Genomic DNA, 18,852 nt, shown 5'->3' with positions numbered 1-18,852 from the left:
AGATTTTTCTCCCCTTTATCTGGCAACTTTACCAAACTTCATTATTATACCTAAGAGTACTCTCAGTGGATTCTACGTAGATAATCAAACATTTGAAAACAATGACCATTTTGTGATTTCCTTTCTGGTACTTTTTTTTAAATTTTTTATTGTTATGTTAATCACCATACATTACATCATTAGTTTTTGATGTAGTGTTCCATGATTCATTGTTTGTGCATAACACCCAGTGCTCCATGCAGAATGTGCCCTCTTTAATACCCATCACCAGCCTAACCCATCCTCCCACCCCCTTCCCCTCTTGAACCCTCAGTTTCAGAGTCCATCATCTCTCATGGTTCATCTCCTCCTCCGATTTCCCCCCTTTCTGGTACTTTTTAAAAGCTTATTTTATTGTCTAACACTTCCATCACACCATGGAATAAATAGCAGTGAGAGTAGGCATCTATGTCTTATTTTTTAGTATTAGATTAATATTGGGGTGCCTAGCTGGCTCAATCAATGGAACATGGGACTCTTGATCTTGCGGTTGCGAGTTCAAGCCCATTTGACATAGGGCTTACTTTAAAAAAATTAGATTAATATCTCTATTGTGTGACCATTTAGTGTGATGTTTGCTATAGATTTGTGACACAAATAACTTACCATATTAAGAGAGTTTTTAACACTGTTTACTAATATTTTTTATCACAAATGAAGCTTGAATTTATTAAATTAATTTTCGGCATCTTCTTTAGTCTGTTAATGTATTAAGTGAAAAATTTTATTCATGGGTATTCTGTTAAACTATCCCTGCATTTCTTTGTTAAACTGACTTGGATATTGGTAAATATTGTTCTAATAAGCTAGTATACTTAAATTGTTAAGAGTTTAGTATTTTTCACTTCTTTACTTTTATGGGAGATTAATGTATGGTTGCTTTGCTTTCCACCGTATTTGGCCATCAGTGGCATACTAACCTCATGGGAATGAATACTGTGCCTTAGAAAATTGACCCAAATACTCTAACTCTGAATCAGTTTTAATAAGACTAGAGTATCTGTTTCTTAAGGATTGATAAAAGTCTCCCAATTAACTATCTGAATCCAGTAAAAAATGGCGTTTAAAAAAATTCTCCAAAACTGTACTCTCTCTTCACTTTTGGAAATGCTTTCCAAATTATTGGCTGGTTTCTGGCTTGATAAAACTGCACACCAGGACTTCTCTGGTCAAGCTGCCTAAAAACAAGGCAGAGGAAGGAAGGGCAGGAGGGAAAGTTAAGTGCTGGGTCATCCCACTTTGAACTATATTATCTTTATTACCTCTAGAGGAGTCTAAAAGGATAGATGCAAGATTATCTGTGACTTTTGCTTCTTCCTTGTCCTTGTCCATTAAGTCCAAAGGCAGGAACTGATTAAGGCTTAAAAGCTACTTACTCTCATTGTAGAAACCCCTGGTTTCTGATGTTCATCAAGTTCCCATTATCCTGTGACTGGGAGAATCAGCGTCCTGAGGCACTAACTCCATTAATACTTTCCCATAAATCAAAATGCTTATTTTAACCTATTTCTTTTTAAATTTTTTATATCATGATCTTTTAAACTTGTCTCTTAATAATCAGATACCGGTTCTGAAGTAGATGGACCTTTTGCTTTATGGTTTCTTTTCTAATTAAGATGAAGGCAGGCCTTAAGAAATAGACCCTATTGCCTAAATAGTGCCACCAAGAAGAACTTCAGAGGAACTCTTAATTGTTTTATGGCAAATAATTCCATATAGCACATTACTTCGTCACTTTGGTTTGCATTTCACAAATGATTAATCTTAGAAGACACACCAGGAGGTTGTCCTGCTTGAACCCAGCCTTCTGTATATTTTAATGAGTTATGACTGTGGTGCGTATTTGGTTGCACCTGCTTCAATAATTTTTCCAGATGAAAATTTATGTGGTCATGCTATATGGCGTAGAACTTTTGGTCTTGTCTGCACATATTCACTCTGTGTTAGCACAGATGGAAATTTTTTCCTTATGATAATATTGATCCTGCCTTTGGGTCTTTACTCTCCATCCTGACCTACAGTGTTCACACTTCCAAGCAGAATACGTGTTCATGAGTGCAGGGGTAAGCAGGGGAACAGGTTAGGGCACAGAAACTAGTTCTATTCAGGCATGCAACCTTCTCCCCCATCACCATTTTTATAAAAGAACATCAGTTGTGCACCTAGCTCAATTAACAGGAAAGCATATGACTCTCCACTCAACTGGCTACACCAATGTCTGCACAGAAGGAGCTTATTCAGAAACATAATTTTGAACTCTCTATTACCCAATATCTACTAAAATATGGGCTAACAGTAATATTATTTATAAAATCCTGTCTTCCAGGCTTGACATTCTAATGCCTACCCCTACATTAAAAAGACATGCATCACACATCCATCCTTCCTTCTATACCTCTCCTCTTCTTCCCCCCACTTACCCCCTAAGTTTTATGGAGACTATGAATTATTTTCCCATCTTTGCATTGGTGGCTTAGGACCAAGCTTGCAGCTGATCCTTAAAAAGCACACAGCACAGCACCACGTTTGCTGCCCTTGTCTTAACACTGGCACCATCTCATATCCGTGCCCTTTTTTTCTCTTTATTTTCCTACTTGTAATTTGGTTTTCTTACTGTGCCTTATCTCAACCTTTTTAAGTCTCCTTGATTTAGTTTTGGAATAAAACTGGAAACAGATAAATAGCAGATCTCCCTGCCTCTAAAATTGCTCTCCCTAATATTTACCCTCCCCCATGGCTGTTGAGTGAATTTTCTAGCATACTCTTTATCATGCCACTGCCCTCCTTAAAACTCTTCAAAGGGTCTCCATAATATACAGAACTGATTCCAAATGACTTGCATAGGCCCTCCAAGATCTCTTTCTCCAAACTCACATTTCCTATTTAGGAGGCAACCTGGCAGAGGAGTTAAGAGTTCAAATCCTGGCTTCACCAATGACCATATACGGGTAACTGGACAAATTATCTAACCCTTCTGGGCTCAGTTTTCTCACCTATGAAAAAATGATAAGGGCAACTACCATACAGGTTGCTGAGAAGGTAAAAAGAATTGTTATACATAAAATATTAACAACAGTTTCTGAGACTTAGTAAATGGTTAAAGCATATTAGCTATTGTCATGTGTCTTTACTCCCTTTGCCATTAATTGTGATCTGTTCATAACAAATTACTTGGAGTTACCTATTGTTCCCTCTACATTAAATACTTCCTATAACATTCTTTTGCCAAACCCAACCCAAGTATCTAACCTCTGCAAATGGTAGACAAACTATTCTTCCTAATTCTTCCACCCAACCCAACCTCCCCAAACTGGGAACGTGAACTGAACAACTTTTACTCTTCCCAGTATACTTCGTGGAGCACCTAGCTCACTGAATTTCAAATATATATTTATCTATCAGCCTCTCTTATAGGATGGGGAACTCGTGAAGGCTAATTACAATTTCATCTCCAGGACTCTGCACTGTGTCTAGAACAGAGTAAGCTCTCAGTAACGATTTGATAAACTATGAATAAATGAATGAGCAACTGAATGAATGATGGTACTCTGATAGGTATAAATAATGTAAGCAAAAGAAAGAATTCAAGAAAAGAATAAAAGGGAATAATGAATAATGGTGGGGGACACAGAGGAGACTGTGTTTTAGCAAGCAGTACAAAAATATGCTGAGATTTAATGAAGAGCAAATAGATAACCATGTACATTTCGTTTTAAAGGCGGTGCAGTTCTAAATGGAGAAGTGCCCCTTACTGGGTAAGTGCCTGCTTCTAAGTAAATTAAATGTGTATCTCTATAGATTGTACACATTATAAGAGCCCTGCATATACTGTTAGTTCCTTGAAAGCTACTCAAAACTGCAAGTTCAAAAAGATGAGGAAATGTTCCCATGGGAAAATATTATGGTTAATTATATAAAAGGAACCCTTCTTCATAGAAGATTTATATTATTGCAGCCCTCAGTGTGATATGGCCACCTTGGTTTTATCCTCAGTCACATAAATATCCTTTCCCTTCGTCTGCCTCAAGGTGTCTTCAAGGGGGTTCTTGGAAGCTACACATATTACCTATGGCCAAGGACCCATCAAGATCATTGTTTGATCCAGAAATATATGATCATGAGCTCTTTACAGTCTAGCCAATGTATTTTCATAAAACTTCTCCTTCAACAGGTCCACTGCAACATATGTCAATAAAACAAAGCCTTACCTATTCAATTAAAAAAACAAGAAGTCCCTCAAAAGCACATGCTAGGAAGGAAGGAAGGCAGGCAGACACACACACACACACACACACACACACACACACACACACACACACAGAAACTGAATCAGATGGCCATATTCACTTTCTTGGCTGAATCAAGCTAAGTGCCTGTCCTAAGTTAGTACAAGAAAATCCAGATCATTTAGAGATTACTGATTATCACAATATGAAATAACCTTAATCAGAATTTCATTATACACTTATTTATTTATTTGATTTTTCTGGATTGAGGCATGCAAGTTTGCTGAGGAAGAGTAAAATACTTAGTTCCATCTTACTGCTGTAAAATATTCCATTTTATGAGAAGTTCACCATTAAGTTACCCATTCTACGTGGATGGGCACTGGGTTGGTTCCAGTTTGGGCTATTACAAAGAGTGCCACTACAAACATTTGTACATGTCTTTAATACACATCTATCGGCATTTCTATAATATACGTGCTAGAACTTCTGGGTGTGAGTATGTACATGTTTAGGAGCTACCTCCAAGCAGGTTTCCAAAGTGGTTGTAACAATTCAGTATATGTGAGGTTCAGCTGCTCAGAATTCTCACCAACACTTGGTGTCATCAGCTTTTAAAATTTTACCCATTCTGGTGTGTGCATAATGATATATTACTGTAGTTTTATTTTCCATTCCCCTAAAAACTAGTGAGATTCAGGGCTTTTTCTCATGTTTATTAGCCATCCAGATATCCTCTTGTGAAAACCCTACTTAAGCTTTCGTATATTTGTCCTTTGATACATCTGCCTTTTCTGTATTGATTTGTAGGAGTTCTTTACATATTCAAAATAGGATGGCTTATATATATATATATATATATATATATATATATATATATATATATATATATATATATATATATATCAAACACCCTCCATACTGCATGCTGTCAGTCCCTGTCAGTATGCTTAGTAATTACCTGCTGTTTGGTTGGATGCTTCCCATTCATGCCAGTAACTTTTTACCATGAACTTCTCTGTCTCTTTACTCAAAAGCTTCTGGCTCAGAAATAGGCTTAGCCGATGTTCAGGGTAGGTTAGGAGTGCCAGAGAGTTAATGCCCTTAGGAGCATTCTCTCAAAAAGTGGAGACCCACCAATACTTCCATAGCAAAAACCCAACCCTTGCCAACAGAAATGTAGGTTGAACTATTTGGAATAGAAGGTCTTTTTTTTTTTTTTTTGAACTCTTTTAAATTTTATTATGTTATGTTAGTCACCATACAATACATCATTAGTTTTTTTTTTTAAAGATTTTTTTTAAATTTATTTATTCGAGACACAGAGATACAGAGAGAGAGAGAGAACATGAGCAGGGGGAGAAGCAGAGGGAGGGGGAGAAGCAGGCTCCCCACTGAGCAGGGAGCCCGATGCAGGGCTCGATCCCAGGACCCTAGGATCATGACCTGAGCCGAAGGCAGACGCTTAACCATCTGAGCCACCCAGGCACCCCAACATCATTAGTTTTTGATGTAGTGATCCACAATCCATTGTTTTCGTGTAACACCCAGTGCTCCATGCAGTACGTGCCCTCCTTAATACCCATCACCAGGCTAACCCATCCCCCCATCCCCCTCCCCTCTAGAACCCTGTTTGTTTCTCAGAGTCCATAGTCTCTCATGGTTCATCTCTCCCTCCGATTTCCCCCCCTTCATTTTTCCCTTCCTTCTCCTAGTGTCCTCCATGCTATTCCTTATGTTCCACAAATAAGTGAAACCATATGATAATTGACTTTCTCTGCTTGACTTATTTCACTTAGCATAATCTCCTCCAATAGAAGGTCTTAAATGTGTGTGCCACGCAAACACGTCTATAGACTGCAGAGTGCTCACTAGCAAGGTCTTACATTCTCCCTTCTGTAAAACTCCATCACAAGCTACAAGCAGAGATTATTAGTCACTTGATGTGTAGGTGCATATAAAAACTAGCCAGTCAGGCAGAGTGTTGTTTCCCATTAGAGTCCACTCTATTAATAACAACTAGTTGTCATCTAAAGACTCAGCATGGCTGACTGAGCAGTCCTGAAGTCTGAAGATTACATCAAAAGTTCTGGTACCTGTTTCTTGATGCTCAGTATATGCGCCAATGACCACCAGCTGGACGCTGTGAGTGTATTCACCTGAATTCAGTGAGAACAGTGCTTGAAGACAGAGCACTGTAGTTTGGTAATGACTTTTATAAATGACTTCAAAGAATTGAATAACAGGGTTTTTTTAGGTTTGATTTTTATAGAATAGATAATAGCCTAAACAAAAGATATTGAACTCAAGAGGAAAGACAAAATCGGAGAAATGGTCCATAGGAAATACAGCGAGTTAGGAGGCCTAGTTATTAGTTTGGGAATTTGCCTTTTTTCCACTTGTATCCCCAGAGTCTAGCACAGATCTGGCATAAAATATTTTTGAATGAGTGAATAAACTAATGAACAAATAAACAATGCAACATGTTAAAAGGTGTTAAATACCTGGTATCTGAAAATATGTCCCATGTAAATCAATGTTTTATGAAAGTGAAGGATCCTTCTAAGAACTAAATCTTTTGGGGGGTTTAATCACTTCTAATAAAATCTTTCTGGGGACGCCTGGGTGGCTCAGTCGGTTAAGCGTCTGCCTTCGGCTCAGGTCGTGATCCCAGGGTCCTGGGATCGAGTCCCGCATCGGGCTCCCTGCTCCGCGGGGAGCCTGCTTCTCCCTCTGCCTCTGTCTCTCTCTCTCTCTCTCTCTGTCTCTCATGAATAAATAAATAAAATCTTAAAAAAAAAAAAAAAAAAAAGGCTTTTGGGCGCCTGGGTGGCTCAGTTGGTTAAGCGACTGCCTTCGGCTCAGGTCATGATCCTGGAGTCCCTGGATCGAGTCCCGCATCGGGCTCCCTGCTCGGCAGGGAGTCTGCTTCTCCCTCTGACCCTCCCCCCTCTCATGTGCTCTCTCTCTCTCTCTCATTCTCTCTGTCTCAAATAAATAAATAAAATCTTTAAAAAAAAAAAAAAAAAATCTTTCTGAAAAGGACTCCCACTGGGTAGAAATGCTTATGCCAGTGGACAAGGTTTAAAATCTAACATGAATAAACATTTTACGTCATATTAGGACATAATCTTGCATTATCCTATGCTATAACATAATGTCCTCCACAATCATTCACTGAATACATATTTATTGTTTATGTCTTACATATCAGGTATTGGGCTAAGTCCTGGGAATGAAGTGGCTTACAAATTCATGTGATATAACTGGAGAGAAAAAGCAGTCTCATAAATAAATAAATAATAATACAATCTGTTAGAAATATATTATTAAAAAATAAAAGTGCAGTGAGAGATTACAACAGTCCTGATAGAGTACAATGACAGAACACACAATTCAACTCAGCACACATTTATTGACCACCTACTCTGTGCAAGACACTGTTATCTGACTTAAACAGAAGGCAAATATGAAAAAGACAAAAATGCTGCTTTCAGGAGAGCTACAATAATGAATCGTACAGACAGATGACACATTTGAGAGGGATTAGAGAGTCACAGCAGAACAAATGTTGACTATGATTAGTAAATAGGATCATTGGCTTTTTTTTTTTTAGGCACCCAACATTTTTTTTTTTTTTTTGCATGAATGCTAAATGAAAATGATTTTACAACACCACTACTGGTTAATTTCAAACATTCCCACCATTACCCATCTCCAAAACAAAATCACTAAATTGCTACCAAGTTTACTATGTTCTTGGAATGGAAAATTTGCTTGGAGATTACTTCATTCTTTTTCTCTTTTTCAAAAGTGCATCTCGTAGTGCCAGCTGCTTTTCTCGGAAGGAACGCTTGTTTTTTGCCTGGACATTATGGCTATATCGCATCATAAAGTTCTTCTGTTTTTTCTTCTCTTTATTTGTGGAACTGGAAAATGGGTTCATTTTGGTTTTCTTCCTCACAAATTCTTTTCGGTCTGTCTTTCCAGCCATTGCCGTTGCGAGTCTTGTCTCCTTGTCAGACTTTGGCTTCTTATGAAGGCGTTCAATGTCCCGAAGAGAAAGTAACTCACCCCTGGGCTCCTCATCACTATCGATTTCAATATATTTCCTCTTTTGGGCTTTCCCTGGGGCAGCGTCGAGTTCTTTCCTCATTTGGGCCATGCGGATTTTCTGGAAGTCTTCCTGAGTTAAAACTCGGCTCGTGCTAACGGCTGCAGCTTTGGCTTTCCGCTCCTCCATGGGCATGCTGTTGAGCTTCTTGGATATTTCTTGCTGTTCTTCATCAGAAGAGTGGTGCACATCAACCCACTCACCATCGGCATCTGCCTCCTCACTGAGACTGGTACTTTCCCACCCATCTTCAGCGTTTTCAGCATCCTCTTCTTTTTCAACTTCTAGAACTTCTGCTCCTGGAATGTAATCTTTAGCATCTAATTCTCCATATTCTTGCACTCTTGCTTCTATGGAGGCCTCTGTAGGCTTACCCCGGAATTTCTTCTGCAACATCTTAGGATTCAGTGTTCGGGAGAGCTGAATCAAAGTTCTAGCAGACATCATCACATTCTTATCTCTGTGTGTTTTATACTGAGCCAGGTCTTGGAGAAGTTCTTCAGTCATGGCTAGAGGACATCGAGCTGTTATCTCTTTTATAGCATTGATTCCTACTGTCATGACCTCCCCAGAGTTCTTGTCGGTGACAAAATTGTTGGCCACAGTCATGAGCACTGATTGAATGATCTCTGGGGGTACTAAGTGATGAGATGCTTGGGCAGCAAACAGAAGGATCTTTGTTACTTCTCTTTGGTGGGGCTGCAGAAACCTTTGCACAAATGGATAGAAGTTAAAGAGAAAAAGCTCGTGAATTCCCACCAATCTGGAGATGAGGTTCATGAGCATCATTTTCACCTCAAACCTCGCTGTAGAGCTCTCTAGCTGCTTTAGTAGTTTTTCTGCAAAATCTTGGGGATCATGAATCAAATGAATAGCTGAAAAGTTAAAGACCTCTGGTTTTTTCTTCTTTTTTTGTTTCTTGAGCACTTTCATAGCCTTTTCCAACCTTTTCTTGTGTTTGAAACTTTTCTTCCCTGTGGCATATTGCACTAGAAGATCTCTTGCTGTTGGTCCTTCATCCTCAGATTCTGAGTCACTGTCCTGTTTCTCCTCTTCATCTTTCCCAAGGAAAAATGTCAAAGCAGCAACTAATATCTTGGTGACCTTAGAGAAACATGCAGTTGTGATCACATTGACAGTTTTGGCATCATTCCAGATGTTTCTTCTGTAGAGTTCAATCATCACATCCAAAGATATCTTGGCTGCAGTTGCATTGCTGTCTCTTAACATGGTGTACATGAAATTCTGCAACACTATATTCACTTTATTGTTCTTGTATTTTGCATTTATATTCTTGATATCAGTGACAATATGTGTGTATAAAGTCTTTCGCAGAAGCTTATCATGGCAACGCAGAAGTTCAAAGAAGAGTTCTAGCAAACTTGATGGGTTGATGAGATTCTTATTTCTCAGCAAGATCAAAGCTTTGCAAAATGTCATTCGAAGATCTGGATCCAAGACAGTATGATTGTAGGAGAGAAGATCTTTCAGCTCTTGAGGAAAATTACTTAAATGTTCTGGATAGCAGTGACCAATCTGTGCCATAAACATCACCAGCTCTGCCAGTTCTTTGCTAGGTTTGTTTGGTTGTAATTTGAAAATCTCCACATTGGATTTGTAGTGATTATACTGCTGTAGAAACTCCTCGATGTAGGCTGGCGGATCCCGCTTGATCAGATTCTGTAACTGCGGCAGGTTGCTGGGCAGCTTGTTATTGTTTCTGTTAGACATGCTGGCTGCTGATTGGCTCCGCAGGGAACAGTTTTAAGAAACCCCACACTGCCGGCAACCACCAACCGTGTCCAGATCATTGGCTTTAAAGGCAAATTTTCTGTGCCCAGGATTCAGCTCTAGCCCTTTCTGAGTGCCCTTTGGTACATTACTTAGCCTCTCTGAGAATGACGGTTATCGGGATTGCATGAAATAATAAATATAAAGCCCTTGCACACGGTCTGGTATATTATAAGCATTCAAACAATGTTAGCTACCATTATGATTATCCTTACTATGAGTGTTATGCTACACATGAAAAACTGGAATGAGAGTGGGATTTCCATGGCAAAGAAGCCCAGTTAGCTACAACATAATATTTTTGATACCCAGGTCAGGTATCTGAACCCTCAATGAGTGAATGGCTTCTCATTCCTTTTCACTGTCATATGCTTTCATTCTTGCTAACTGCCATATAAGTGCTTATACCACTTCACAAAGACCTGTGTGAGATTAAGAGTAAATAAGACATAAAACATGTATTTCTGTATTGCATGAAAATTCTGCAAACAAGACCTATCAAATATGTGAATGTATCGGGAATAATATATTACTACAAGGAGCATGACAATGAAAGTCCGAGAAGTATGCATCACTCTTTTCCACCATTACTAGAATAGTACTTCTTTTAGGCATCCATGTTTAGAGGAGTATTGAATAAATTAGACAGAAGATCAGTAAAAATAATTCAATGGATTAAAAAACAGCACATGTGATGATACTGTCCCATCAACAATACAACCTAAAAAAAGACTGAATTGTACTCCTGATATGGTTGATTAAGCTCCTATAGAATCAACCTTCTTACTGAAAATAAGTGTAATTCTGAACAAAATATAAAAACCATCCATCAAAAGCAGGAAAACACCAGAGATGAGTTGAACCATGGGAAGAAAGGAATGGCACTGTGCTGATTCTCTCTTTTCCAAAGCTTCTTGGCTGACAGTAAGACCCCAGTGTGCCATTCAGGGTGGGCAACACTTTGAAAGCAAACAAAAAGTAGTCTTTCTGGCTTGAAGAACAAGAAGACACAATTTAGGATAACCACAGCTGCCAGACAGAAAGGGGATAATCCCAGAAAGAAGGCAGACAGAGAAGGGGAGGCAATTCTGTGGATGCACTCTACAAATACCTGCTGACAACTAAAACACACACATTGAATGAGACACACAAAACTGTTTAGTTGAAACAAATGAGATAGAGGCTTCCAATCAAGAAACAAAAGTTTAGAGGTGCCTGGCTGGCCGGCTCAGTTGGTTAACCAGCCCACTCTTGGTTTCAACTCAGGTTCTAACCTTAAGGTCCTGGGATCAAGCCCCATGTCAGGCTCCACGCTCAGTGTGGAGTCTGCTTGAGGATTCTCTCTCTGCTCCTCCCTCCACTCTCACTCTCTCTCTCTCAAATAAATCTTAAAAAAAAAAAAAAGAAACAAAAGTTGGAGTCCAACAAAGTTACTTCCCTGCTTATAAAAGAGAAAATCATCTTTGGAAAGATGTTACAAAAATTAGAGGCTCCACGATAATACCATTCACAATATTCAGGATACAATCCAAAATTATTTGACTTATAAACAAACAGGAAAAAGTAACCAGATTCTCAAAGAAAAGACAATTGGCAGAAAATGCCCCAAAGATGATCCAGATGAGGAATTAGCAGGCAAGAATTTTAAAGCAGCTGCTTATATATGCTTAAGGACATAAAGTAAAAATAATTGCAATGGATTAAAAGGAAAAATTCAGAGAAATAGAAACTATCAAAAGAATAAAAAGAAATTCTAAAAATAAAAAATAAAATATCTGAAATTACAAATCTACAAAATGGAAATAATAGAATGAGATGACAAGAAAAACAGTCAGTGAATCTGTAAATGAATAAAAATTATCCAATATGGAGAAAAATATTTTACAAATTATAAAAAAAGCCCCAATGAATTGTCTTAAAATATGAAAAGATCTAGCATACAGGTAATCTGAGTCTCAGAAGGAGAAGGGATAGAATACAAAAAGGAAGATATTTAAAGAAATAATGGCTGAATGTTTCCCAAATCTGGAAATACAAGAAGCTCAGCAAATCCTAAGCAACATAAATACAAAGAAAGTCATGCCTAGTTAACCTTCTGAAAAACAAATATAGAAATCTTAAAATAGCCAGAGAAAAATAACACATAACATACAAGGAAGAGCAATTTGAGTTATCAGTGACTACCACCTCTAACAATAGAGTTCAAAAAGAGTAGAACATCTTCAAAATACTAAAAGAAGAAAAACAGTCAATAACCCAAAATCTCATATCCAAAGGAAATATCCTTAAAAAATGAAAGCAAAATTAAGATATTTTCAGATAATGGAAAACTGAAAGAATTGGTTGCTAGCAGACTTGCATGATAAAAAATGTCAAAGAAGTTATAAAGGCTGAGGGAAATTATACCAGATGGAAACTTAGATCTTCAGGAAAGAATGAAAAACATCAGAAACAGTAAGTATATGTTTTATTTTTTATTTTTTTAATTTAACTTATTTTGTTTAAATTCAATTATTTAACATATAGTGTATCATTAGTTTCAGATGTAGGGTTCAGTGATTCATCAGTTGCAAATAATACCCAGTGCTCATTACATCATGTGCCCTCCTTAATGTCCATCCCCCAGTTACTATATCCGCCCACCCACCTCTTCTCTCAATGTTTTAAAATATTAATAGTTTAAAATAAAATTTTAAACATTTTGTTCTGAGGTTTATAACATATGGATATGTAACACATATGACAAATATAAAATAAACAATAAGAAAGTAAATGAAACTGCATGGCTGCAAATTTTCTACATTTTACATAATGGTACAATAATAACTCTTAGACTGTGAAAAGTTAGAGTGTATGTTATAATTCCTAAAGAAATCCTTAAAACTGCAGAGGCATAGCCAAAAAGTCAGTAGATAAATTTAAATGGATTTCTCAAAAATATTCAAATAATCCAAAAGAAGGCAAGGAAGAAGGAACAGAGGAACCAACTACAGAGGAGACAAACAAATAAAATGACAGACCTAAATCCAACCATATCAACCATTACATTAAACGTTGATGCACTAAGCACTAATTAAAAGATAGAGACTATCAGAATTGATTGAAAACCAAAACCCGGGGCTGCCTAGGTGGCTCAGTCTTTAAGCATCTGCCTTCAGCTCAGGTCATGATCCCAGGGTCCTGGGATCGAGCCCCGCATTGGGCTCCCTGCTCCACGGGAAGCCTGCTTCTCCCTCTCCCACTCCCCCTGCTTGTGTTCCTTCTCTCACTGTGTCTCTGTCAAATAAATAAATAAAATCTTTAAAAAAAAAAAAAAGAAAACCAAAACCCAACTACATGATGTTTACAGCATTTTAAATATAAAGATACAGATACGTTGGGATAAATTTATATCCATGTATATAAATGTATTTATATATACATGCAATCAGTAAGCATAAGTCTAGAGCAGGTGTACTGATATCAGATAAAGTATCTTTCAAGAAAAAAGATATTACCAGAGATCAAGAGAGTCATTTGATAATGTAATAGGGTTATTTCATCAGGAAGAAACATAATCATAAAAATGTATGTGCCTAGCAATAAAATTTCCAAATACACAAAGCAAAAATTGACAGAAATAGACAAAAAAGTAAACATACATACATAATTTGAACAACACTATAGACCACCTTGACAGACTGATATTTATAGAACACTCACCCCCAAACTGCTGAGTGCATATTTTTTTCAAGAATACAAAATGTAGTTTCCAAGACAGATAATATCATGGGCTGTAAGTGAAGTCTTAAATATTCTGAAAAGTATGAAATCATATTGAGTATGTTCTCTGCCCACACAGAATTAAAGTAGAAATCAATAACAATAATATATCTATTTTTCAAAACCCTAAATTCAATATTTAGATAAAATGGATAAATATTTTTAAAAACACAACTTACCAAATCTGACACAAGAGGAAATAAAAAATCTGAAAGTCCTATATAAATAATAAACTTTTGTCATCAAAAACTTGACCACAAAAAGAACTTTTTTCTCTTATATATGCTCAGATAGTTTTCCTGGTAAATTGGATGCTGAACATTTAAAGAAAAAATAACACCAATCTCATAAAACTGCTTAATAATACAGAGAATACTTCCTGAGTCATTTTTGAGGCTGATATAACTGTAATATTTATTCAGGATAACTTCTGACAAGCAACAAAAATAGAAAATTACATACCAATTTCCCTCATGAACACACACAATATTTCTTCCTTTCTTTTTTCTTTGTGAGAGAGAGAGAGAGAGAGAGGGAGAGGGGCAGAGGGAGAGAGAGAATCTTAAGCAGGCTTCCATGGCCTGAGTCAGCATAGGGCCTGACACGGGTCTCAATCTCTTGACCCTGAGATCATGGCCTGAGCCAAAATCAAGAGTCAGACACTTAACCAACTGAGCCACCCAGGCACCCCCGGACACAAAATTACTTAACCAAATAAAAGTAAACTGCATCATAGTATATAAAAAAGATGATATATCATGACCAAGTAGGATTTCTCAGGAATGTAAGGCCAATTTAACATTCAAGACTCAATCACTGCAATTTCCATATGAACACTGTAAAGTTTCAATTAACAAAGAAAACACATTCCACATAATTTAATAATTACTGATTATAAAGACCCTTAGAAAACTAAGAATAGGAAGTCTCTCAATCTGAGAAAAGGGACCTACAAAAAAAAAAAAATTTCAACAAACATCATACTTAATGGCTTAAAAATGTGAGTAGGCAAGCCACAGACTATAAGAAAATATGCTCAGAACACACAATTGGCAATTTACTCATACCTAGGATTTATAAAATGCTTCCACAATTCAATCATAAACAGACAAATAACCCTCCCCTCAAAATAGTCAAAAGACTTAAAATGATTCTTCACTAAAGAAAATATGCACAGCAAATCAGCCCCTGAAAAAGTGCTCCACATCACTAGTCATCAGAATTAAATTAAAACTCCAAGAAAACACTACTAAAATCTGCCAGAAGATATAAAATTAAGAAGACTAAGGAGCAAGATGGCAGAGGAGTAGGAGACCTAAATTTTGTTTGGTCCCAGGAATTCAGCTGGATACGGATCAAACCATTCTGAACACCTACGAACTCAACAAGAGATCGAAGAAAAGAAGAGCAACAACTCTCTGAACAGAAAAGCGACCACTTTCTGGAAGGTAGGACGTGCGGAGAAGTGAATCCGAGGCGATATTCGGGAGGATAGACGGCGGGGAGGGGCCTCCGTCCGCCGCTTCTGGCAAGTGATAGAGCCGCGGAGCACAAAATCGGAACTTTTAGAAGTGGGCTCCGCTGAGGGACTTCACTCTGGTGGCGAAGTGGGGGGTGGAACCCTCGCGGGACAGTGTGGTCTCAGGACCCTCGGGGTCACAGAAAGACCGGGGGTGCCTGAGTGCGGCAGAGCTCCCAGGGATCGGAGCGGGGAAGCCGGCTGCAGAGACGGAGCCGAGGCGCGGGCTCTCAGCTCGGGGTTGTCATAGACCGTGATCCGCGGCACAGTCGGGCCACTGCTCCTCCAGCAGGGACCCAACAAGCGGCAGATCCGGGGAGACTCACCTTCTTCCCCCGGGAGGAGAGGCGCGGGAGCGCACCGCGGGGATCTGCTGGGTTTGGAGACTCCACCCGGGGTCGGGTGCCAGATAGAAAGGCGCGGTCACAGGCCGGGTGAGCACGGAGTGTGGCCGGAGACCGGGGAGACGGGAGTGACTGACTGCTTTTCTCTGGGGGCTCGCTGAGGAGCGGGACCCCGAGTTCTCGGCTCCTCCGGGGCGGAGACTGGGAGGCCGCCATTTTCACTCTCCGCCTCCAAAGCTGTACGGAAAGCTTGCAGGGAACAAAAGCTCCCGAGAGCAAACCCGAGCAGATTACTTAGCCCGGACCGGCAAGGGCGGGGCAATTCCGCCTCCGGCAAAGACATTTGGGAACCACGGCAACAGGCCCCTCCCCCAGAAGATCAGCGAGAACAGCCAGCCAAGACCAAGTATACCGATCAATGAGAACGGCAGAACTCCAGCGCTAGGGGAATACTGCACATGGAATTCATGGCTTTTTTACCATGATTCTTTAGTCTTTCAAAGTTAATTTTTTTAACTTTTTTTTTAAATATTTCTTTTTCCCTTTTTCAAGCAACATCTTATCAAACCCTTTTTTAAAAAAATCTTTTTTATTTTTCATTTTTAGAGTCATATTCTATCCCTTCATAGTAGTTAACCTTATTTTTGGTATATATATATATATATATATATATATATATATATACATATATATATATATGTAAGTTGTTCTCTCTTTAAAATTTTGGGATACAGTTTCTTCTAACAGACCAAAATACACCCTAAATCTCTAGTGTATGGCTTTGTAAAAGTCTCCTACCTGATCACATTCTCTCCCCTGCCTTTTTTTTAAATTCTCTTCTTTCTTTTTTCAACCATCTTCTTATCTTATCAATTCCTTTTCTAAAATCTTTTATAATTTTCATTTTTACAGTCATATTCCATCCCTTCATCATATTTACCCTTATTTTTGTACAAATACAAGTTTTTCTTTCTTTAAAATTTTGGGAGACAATTTCCTCTAACAGACCAAAATATGACCAAAATCTAGTGTGTGGCACTGATCTATGCACCAGCCTGATCATATTTGATCATATTCTGGTTTTTTTTGTTCGTTTTTATCTTTTACTTTTCCTTTTTTTTTTCTCTTCTTTCCCTTTCTTTTCCCCCAGTTTCAGGTCTCTTCTGATTTGTTTAGTGTATATTTTTCTGGGGTCGTTGTTACCCTGTTAGCATTTTGTTTTCTCATTCATCTATTCTCCTCTGGACAAAATGACAAGATAGAAAAAATCACCTCAAAAAAAAGAACAGGAGGCAGTACCGACTGCCAGGGATCTAATCAATATGGACATTAGTAAGATGTCGGAATTAAGAGTTCAGATTGATGATTTTAAAGAAACTAGCTGGGCTTGAAAAAAGCATGGAAGATATTAGAGAAACCCTTACTGGAGAAATAAAAGAACTAAAATCTAACCAAGTCAAAATCAAAAAGGCTATTAATGAGGTGCAATCAAAAATGGAGGCTCTCACTGCTAGGATAAATAAGGCAGAAGAAAGAATTTGTGATAAAGAAGACCAAATGATGGAAAATAAAGAAGCTGAGAAAAAGAGAGATAAACAACTACTGGATCACAAGGGCAGAATTTGAGAGATAAGTGATATCATAAGACAAAACAATATTACAATAATTGGGATCCCAGAAGAAGAAAGAAAGAGGGGGGCAGAAGGTATATTGGAGCAAATTATAGCAGAGAACTTCCCTAATTTGGGGAAGGAAACAGGCATCAAAATCCAGGAGGCACAGAGAACCCCCCTCAAAATCAATAAAAAAAGGTCAACACCCCGACATCTAATAGTAAAAGTTACGAGTCTCAGAGACAAAAAGAAAATCCTGAAAGCAGCTTGGGACAAGAGATCTGTAACCTACAATGGTAGAAACATTAGACTGGCAACAGACCTATCCACAGAACCTGGCAGGCCAGAAAGGACTGGCATGATATATTCAGAGCACTAAATGAGAAAAATATGCAGCCAAGAATACCATATCCAGCTAGGCTGTCATTGAAAATAGAAGGAGAGATAAAAAGGTTCCAGGACAAACAAAAACTAAATGAATTTGCAAACAAGAAACCAGCCCTACAAGAAATATTGAAAGGGGTCCTCTAAGCAAAGAGAGAGCCTAAAAGGAACAGAGACCAGAAAGGAACACAGATAAAATACAGTAACAGTCACCTTACAGGCAATACAATGACACTAAATTCATATCTTTCAATAGTTACCCTGAATGTAAATGGGCTAAACGCCCCAATCAAAAGACACAGGCTGTCAGACTGGATAAAAAAAACAAGACCCATTGATATGCTGTCTGCAAGAGACTCATTTTAGACCCAAAGACACCCCCAGATTGAAAGTGAAGGGGTGGAAAACCGTTTACCATGCTAATGGACATCAAAAGAAAGCTGGGGTGGCAATCCTTATATCAGACAAATTAGATTTTAAACCAAAGACTATAATAAGAGATGAGGAAGGACACTATATCATACTTAAAGGGTCTATCCAACAAGAAGATCTAACAATTGTAAATATCTATGCCCCTAACATGGGAGCAGCCAATTATATGAGCCAATTAATAAAAAAAGCAAAGAAACACATCTACAACAATACAATAATAGTGGGGGACTTTGACACCCCCCTCACTGAAATGGACAGATCATCTAAGCAAAAGATCAACAAGGAAATAAAGACTTTACGTGACACACTGGACCAAATGGACTTCACAGATACATTCAGAACATTCCATCCCAAAGCAACAGAATACACATTCTTCTCTAGTGCCCATGGAACATTCTCCAGAACAGATCACATCCTAGGTCACAAATCAGGTCTCAACCGCTACCAAAAGATTGGGATCATTCCCTGAATATTTTCAGACCACAATGCTTTGAAACTAGAACTCAATCACAAGAGGAAATTCGGAAAGGACTCAAATACATGGAGGCTAAAGAGCATCCTACTAAAGAATGAATGGGTCAACCAGGAAATTAAAGAAGAATTTAAAAAATTCATGGAAACAAACGAA

General features: G+C 38.2%; 1 protein-coding gene and 1 pseudogene across 4 annotated transcripts in view; both read right to left on the bottom strand.

Moving 5' to 3' along the window:
- LOC118525368 (histone-arginine methyltransferase CARM1-like) overlaps positions 1–18,852 on the bottom strand; it is a 283,358-nt gene that overhangs the window by 195,325 nt on the left and 69,181 nt on the right. The gene's annotated exons all lie outside the window — the stretch shown is intronic.
- On the bottom strand, positions 7,876–10,176 carry LOC118525364 (protein SDA1 homolog pseudogene; annotated as a pseudogene).

The sequence above is a fragment of the Halichoerus grypus genome, chromosome 14, assembly GCF_964656455.1.
Source record: "Halichoerus grypus chromosome 14, mHalGry1.hap1.1, whole genome shotgun sequence".
In the NCBI taxonomy this organism is placed as follows: Eukaryota; Metazoa; Chordata; class Mammalia; order Carnivora; family Phocidae; genus Halichoerus; species Halichoerus grypus.
Note: the sequence above shows the minus strand (reverse complement) of the source record. Positions and strands in the feature narration are given on the sequence as shown.